Below are 8,234 nucleotides of genomic sequence, written 5' to 3'. Positions count from 1 at the left end.
GTTGATTGAAGAAGAATGAAGTCCTTAACAACTTCAATCTTTTCTCTGTTGATAAGGATGTTGTTTACTGGTCCAGTGGTGAGTATTTTTGTTTTCTTTACATTGAGATGCAGTCCATACCGAAGACTGTGGTCTTTATCTTCATCAGTAAATATTTTAAGTCCTCTTCCTTTCTCTCTGTCTCTCTCTTTCTCTGTTTTTCTCTCAATTGAACCATTTGAAATTACTGTATGTCTGGTATGTAGGATAAGCACTGGACTGCTAACTGAAAGGTCAGTTGTTCAAACCCAGCAGTGACTCTTTGGAAACCAAATACAGGATTGATATGAGTTAGAACTGCCTTGGCAGCACTTAACAACAACAACATATGCTTTTGATGAAAGTTACTTTAGAAAATGAATTAAAACCAAATAAATATTTGATTTGTAATACTCCTCAATATGAGCATGACACTTTGTCACTTTGTACAGTAGCAGAAGAGCTCTCTTAGCACACTAGGTTAAGCATTTGACCATTAACTACAAGGTAAGTGTTTCAAATCCATCAGCTGCTCCTCAGGTGAAAGATGAGGCTTTCTGCTCCCTTAAACATTTATACCTTTGAAAATTCTGTGGAGCAGTTCTATTTTGTCCTGTAGGGTCACTGACTCAAAATCGACTTAAAGGTGGGTGATAGGTCAACCTCTAAAAAGGAATTCACATGTTTGTCGTCCCACCTCTCAAGGGTAAGCTGCACCTCAGGATTTGTTGCTAAAGAATCGCATACATCAAGAGTATTATGATGTCATTTTATAATCAAGTTACAAATGACTCTGGCTTCCACCTTGGTAGCATGCTTTCGCTTGCTAGAAGAAGTTCTGTTTTCTCTCATCTTGCATTGCTTACTTTGATGAAACTAGCAACCTATGAGAGGGGCTTATGAATGAAGAAACCAAGAGCAGTCTCCAGCCAGTTGCCAGAGAATAACTGAAGCCCTTGGCCCAACAACCCACAAGGAATTAAATCTGTCAACAACAATGTGCTTGTAAGTGGAACCTTCCTTAGATGAGTCTGACCAATATCCTGTTTGAAGCCTGGGAGAGACCCTGAAGGGAAGATCTCAGCTGAGTCTGTCTGGTTTCTTGGCCTACAGGAATGTGAGATAATAGATTATGTTTTAAGCCATTGATTTTGGGTATTTTGTTATGGTAATAGATAACTAATATATTATGATTACTAAAATAAATCCCGATTCTAATATTCAAGAGAAAATGAAGCATAAAAACCTACTTTGGAAAATGCAATCACCATTCCAAATCAGGTAATTGATAAGCAATGAGATTTTTATTTTCTTACATGAGACTTCATTCCTTTCCTGAAATGGACCCAGAAATAAAATTGCACTGGAAAAAAGCATGTAGCGAATTTTAAAGTACTGATTTCTAGTATGAATTATTTCAAGTTCAGTTCATTTGAGTCCCATGCTCAGGATTGATTAAGTACCAAATTTTGATAAAATGTTTCCAATAATGTTTTCTTATTCTTTGTACTAAATTATACAAATTTATGTCTAACCTCAATGATATTTCTTTTCAGTAAGTCTATGTTGTTGTTAGGTGATGTTGAGTAGATTTTGACTCATAACAACTTCATGTGCCTGAACAAACTGCCATGTAAAGTTTTCTAGAAGTAATCTTTAGGGGAGAAGATGATGAGTTTTTTTCCAGTGGAGCCACTGGGTAGGCTTGAACTGACAACCTTTCAGTTAGAAGCTGAGTGCTTAATCATTGCACCATCAGTAAAGTGTTAGTTGAACAGAAAAGAGTAAATATAAGAGCATGAATGTACCTAATTTGGGTTTAAGTCACTTGAGTTATATCCATCCTGTGGGCACCTACGCATGTATGTGAGTATAGATTCCCCAAGGCCATAAGCACCTACATTTTGCAAAGATTTCATTGTAACCCTCCTCAGAAATTCTTCTTTCAGTCTCCTGTTAGAATATAGGCAATAAAACAGATTCTTCTCAAATTCCCAACAGAAAATAATAATCCATTGATATTAAAATGATGATCATCTAAAAAGCCAATTACTTATTACTTACAGGCTTTGCATATGATAAGTCACAATTTGGGTTTGCCAATTAGGCTTTAGTTAGCTTCCTTTGGTGAGTTCAAAGATAGCTTGAAATGCAACAAGATGTATATGATGGGAAATCTTGGAATTGCCAGAATAATTTAGCTTTCCACCAATGTTAGACAGTAGCTTGCAGTGAGTGGTCTTTGCCTTATGGGATGTTTCAATAAAAATACAGACCCTTCCTGGCTGGAAACAATCATTCTGTGCTATTTGTACCAGATTCATATTGTTTAACAGTCTTACTCTATGAACTAGATGTTTCCAGGGAGATAACTGCTATGAGTAAGTTATTAAGATACCCTCACAGGAAAAATCAAAAGGAGTGATTGCTCTTCAAGGATGACACTTTGTTTCATGGGACAATATATTTCCTTACAGAACCCATTGCTTTCAGGCTAAGGGTAATAAGTGTACACAGGCAGAGCTGTAGCCTGACATCAGTTATTTTCAGGGTGTTAGGGATAGGAAATTTCTCCCCAAAACCAAATGTAACTGACTTTGGAAATAAAGCTGCTACATTGAAATGACTTACTATTTTTTTTTTATTTTCACAAAACTAATATGCAGAGCAAAACATAAATCAATATGTAACCTGAGCTAAAATTTCTAAAATTTGGTTAAAAAAAAAAAAGAGAGAGAGAGAGAGAGAGAGAGAGAGAAAAGGAAGGGAGAGCATTAATAAGCCTTTGCATTATCTATGATTCCTATAAATCTGTGGGATAATGCACTGGAGGTTGGTTTGAACCACAGGTTTGATGATTCAAACTCACCAGCTACTCCTCAGAAATCCTATACAGGGTCAATATAGGTCAGAACTGACTCAACTGCACTTAACAACGACAACCACATATTTATAGGATTTATTAATTATGGTTACTTCTAGGAAACTTGAAAAAATATTTAAAATATGCTAATATGAACTTCGATGGCACTAAACAACAACAACAACAACAATATGAAGACAAAGGAGCTCTGGTAGCATAGTGGTTACGAGTTGGGCTGTGAACCACAAGGTCAGCAGTTTGAAACTATCAACTGTTCCGCGGGAGAAAGATGAGGCTTTCTGCTCCCTTAAAGATTTACAGCCTCGGAAACCCTGTACTATGAGTTGCTATGAGTTGGAACTGACTCCACAGCACATAACAACAACAACAATATGAAGACCAAGAGATTTAGAATCCCAATGCTCAGAGATAACTAATGTATTATTATCTGTCATAAATTTGTGTGTATATCTGTATGTCTGTGTGTATAACCACTTATTCCTTATTGTTCTATCTTTCTTGACCTTGGGTTCTCCATTTGTAAAATGGTGATAATAATAATACTTTAATAGCATTGTTGTGAACAATATAAATGAATTTATATACATGTATAATTTATATATATATATATGGTGCATAGGAAGCAAAAGCTGTTAGTATTATATTCATATAATTTCTATTCAAAAGTGAATTTAAATTGTACACATGGCTTTTTAAACTTTAAAAACATGTACGATACTATTTCCAGTTCAATAATATGATTTTAAGTGGTTAGACAATTATATTTTACCATATAAATGTATCACAATTTATTTAGCATGTTCTCTATTATTGAATATGTTATTGTTGTCAATATAAATAATGCCACAATAAGCTTCCTTTTAAAATCTTCATCTTTACTACAGACTTGACCATTACCGTTAAAACAAAGATAGAGGAGAAATTCTTGGATTAAATATTATTTATGATTTAAAAACTTTTGAAATAAATATTGCTAACTTGCTCACTAACTGATACTTCTCATAGATATCTGTGAGAATACCATTTTCCTGATCAAAAACAATATACCAAATCCACTTACTCTTCTTATCATCCCTCAAAATATCAAAAACAAAATATTATAATAATTTGATATGGATAAAAATGTTATCCTTTTATTTTAATTTCAATTGTTTAATTATTCCAAACCAAACTAAATCTACAGCTTTCAAGTCAATTCCTACTCACAGTGACGAATGAAACACTGACTGGTCTGGCACATGGTAACAATTGTTGCGGCATTTGAGAGTATTGCTGCTACTACTGTGTCAACCCATCTTGTTAGGGGGTCTTCCTCTTTTTCACTAATCCTCCACTTTACCAATTATGATATACTTATGCAGCGACTGAACCCCCTTGACAATATGCCCAAAGTACTAGAGACGAAGTCTGCCATCCTAGCTTCTTAGAAACATTCTGGCCATACTTCTCTCAAGACAGATTTGTTCTTCTGACAATCCATGTTATTTTTGATTTTTTCATACACACCATAATTCAAATCCATTGATTTTTCTGCAGTCTGTCTTATTCACTGTCCAACTTTACCATGCGTATGAAGCTATTGAAAACATCATGGCTTGGATCAGGGGTACCTTAATCCTCAAGTAACATCTTTGTCCTTTAGCACTTTAAAGAGGTCTTTTGCAGCTGATTTGCCTACTGCAATCATTTCTTGACTGCTGCTTCCATGGGTGTTGATTGTTGATGCAAACAAGATAGACAGTTTCAATCTTTTCTCCATTTATCATGATCTTCTTTATTGGTCCAGTTGTGAGGATTTTTGTGTTCTTTACATTGACATACAATCCATACAAAGGCTGTAGTCTTTTATATTCATCAGTAAGTATTTCAAGTCCTCTTCAATGTCAGCACACAAGGTTGTGTTATCTGCATATTATATCTTTCTCCAATACTGATGTCATGTTCTTCTTCATATAATCCATTTTCTCAGATTACTCGATCAGCATACAGATTAAATAAGTATAGTGAAAGGAGACAACCCTGGTGCATATCTTTCCTAATTTTAAACCTTTAAGTATCCCCTTGCTCTGTTTGAACAATTGTCTCTTGGTCTATGTACAAGTTCCTCATAAGCACAAGTAAATGTTCTGAAATAGCCATTCTTTGCAGTGTTATCCATAGTTTATCATGATCCAGAGTTGAAAGTCTGCATCATCAATAGACCACAAGTAAACATTTTCCTAGTATTATCTTCTTCCAGACAAGATCCATCTGACATCAGCAATGCTCTCCCTCAGTCCACATCATCTTCTGAATACAACTTGAATTTCTGGCAGTCCTTGTTGATGTACTTGTTGCCACTGTTTTTAAATTATCTTCAGCAAAATGTTACTTGCATATAATATTAATGACATTGTTTGATGATTTACACATTCTGTTTGGTCACCTTTCTTTGGAATGGGCACAAATATGGATCTCTTCCAATCAGTTGGCCAGGTCGCTGTCTTCCATATTTCTTGGTGGAGACGAATGAACACCTTCAAGGCTGCATCAGTTTGTTGAACCATTTCAGTTTTTATTCTGTCAATTCCTAGAGCCTTGTTTTTCACAAATGCTTTCACTGCAAGTTGAACTTCTTCATTCAATACCATATTTCTTGATCATATGTTACCTCTTGAAATGGCTGAGCATAATCCAATTCTTTTTGGTTCAGTGACTCTTTGTATTCCTTAAATCTTCTTTAGATGTTTCCAGTATAATTCAATATTCACTGATGCAGGAAGATGAATATTCATCATTCGTATTTCAAAATGGCCTATACCAGTTCATGTCAGCTCACTAAGTCTAGGATCTTTAAGCATTTCTTTCATTTTTGATGACTTCTAATTTTCATAGAATCATACTGTGTGCATTCCACATTCAGATCATTAACAGATGGTTGCAGCTGTTTTTTGAGTTGTGCCCCAGCAGCAAATGCAGTTCCCCAAAGCTTTATTCCATTTACAACATTAAGATAAACTCTAATTTGAAGAGGCAAATTGCTTCTCCCCATTCATATTTTGAGTGCTTTCCAACCTGAGGTGCTTGGCACTATAACTGACAAAGTTCTGCTGCTGTTTCAGAAAGTTTTAAGTGGCTAACCACTCAGAAGTGGACCACCTCTTCTTTTTCCTAGTCTGTCTTATTCTGAAAGCACAATAAAAACCTGCTCACTGAAACCTAACCCTGCTGGTATTTAAAATATCAGTGGCATAGCTTCAAGCATCACAGAATCACACATGCCACCACCGTGTGACAAACTGACATACAAGTGGCAGCTGCACCACTAGGATTCATTTTTATTATTTGTTGTTGATGTTGTTAAGTTCCATTAAGTTGGTTCCCACCCATAGCTCCACTGTATAGGGTTTCTAAGGAGCGGCTGATGGGTTTGAACCACCGATGTTGTGGTTCAAACTGACCTTATAGTCTTGCGCATTATCCTACAGTGCCATGCCAGGACTCCTTTTTATTTTTAGTGAAGTTCAATTTTATGCGTTTATTGTTTATAATCCTTTAATTCCTTTTTTTTTTGGTGGGAGTAAGGTCCTGAAATCTTTATTTAGATACCCTTAGGAGTCCTGTTGGTCCACAAGATCAGTTTGAATCACAAGGTCAGTAGTTCAAACCCACCAGCAGCTCCTCAGAAACCCTTTACGGGGTTGCTGTGAGTTGGAACTAACTTGACAGCACTTAGTAACATTTGATAAATAAAAAAAGAGACAAAGGAAATACTATCTTTTTTATATATTTTGTTGAGGACATATAATCAACACTACAGAAATCTGCTGTCCTGTGAAACATAAGTACATTAAGTTTCTGAAGTTTTCAGCCTAACTAAAAGCTGGCAGAGATGAGTAAATCCATCCATATCTATTTGAATTGATGTAGCTTATAAAATAACGTGTTGTTAGAGATTTTACTTGACTAGCTTCCACACGAGGGCTCTCAATGCTGCTAAACTCATTTCTGATGGAATTTTTCTATTTAGAGTAGATGTGAATGTGGATAGTGAATTCCATTTTGATGAGTAAATATCTTGATCTTTATAAATGTTCACCACTTCTGGTGAAATATAATGTAAAGCAAAATGGCATAGATGATGTTATTGACTAAATAAATGGTTTACAGGAAAGCTGTTAGAATTTAGAAATGAGACAGACCGATTTGCTGAATACTAAAAGCAATAGTATTTCTATACACAATCAAAACCAATTATAATATATGCTTCTAAAAGCTCATTCAATATAGAAAAAAATCAATACAATACCTAGGAATAAATATGGCAAAAGTAATTGAGATATTTTTTAAGGAAAATCTCATATCTTTACTGAAGATAGAACTAAATAAATGAAGAAAAATTGCATTTGAAAACTCAACTTTGCAGATATTTCTATTTTGCTCCAATCAATTCATAAATTCAATGGTCTTCTAATCAAAATTCCCAAGTACTTTTCTTAAAATTTGACAATATGATACTAAATTAAGAAAGAAGAAGGAAAGACAAAAAGGATGATCAACAAAATTTTGAAGAAGAAGAAGAAAGACAGGATTTAGAAAGTGTGTATTTGTTCTACCAGATTTTAAGGTTTATTAGAAAAATGATTACAATTAAAACAGTGGATATAGGTATTGGATTAGATGAATAGGTGGCATTGAGCAAAAAAAAAAAAAAATCTAGAAATGTACCCATATTTATGAAGATTTGTTAAAGGATGATGAGTTTTCATTATAAGTTACTGTATACATAAGGTGCTGACACAAGACACAAAATCACTATATATGGAAAAAAGAAAAAATCTCCAATTTGTATTTTTTTTTGCATGTTAAGTTTTATTATGTTGCAAATACAAAACATTCTAAAGAGAAATGTGATCTATCTAAGTTCTAGTGAAACTGAACCACCAGTTAAAGAAGTTAAACATTCCATCCCTTTTACAACCTGTATAAAGTTGGAACGAAATATTGAAGACTCACTTTTTCCTTAGGGAGAAGAATGAAGTCTGCTAGATCAGCATACTACCTCAAACAGGTATGTGGTCATTTAAGTATACTCGGCATGAATGTAGCACTCATGAAGCTTACTCTGATCAATCTCTATGTTCTATACTACCTTCAAGATACCTAAATAGCAAAAGAGCCAAAAGGTCCTCAGACATGTCCCAAGTGATTTGATTATGGGGGGATGGAGGGCATTTTAAATTTCATCAATGTCATCAGTCTGGTTAATTAGAAGTCTGGCAAATGAGTTAAAATTATTGGATGATGTTCCCAAAATTTAAATATTAAAACATAGTGTTGCTCTGTTGTTGTT

The sequence above is a fragment of the Chrysochloris asiatica genome, unplaced genomic scaffold (assembly GCF_000296735.1).
Source record: "Chrysochloris asiatica unplaced genomic scaffold, ChrAsi1.0 scaffold00019, whole genome shotgun sequence".
Taxonomy (NCBI): Eukaryota; Metazoa; Chordata; class Mammalia; order Afrosoricida; family Chrysochloridae; genus Chrysochloris; species Chrysochloris asiatica.
This window is presented reverse-complemented; position numbering follows the sequence as displayed.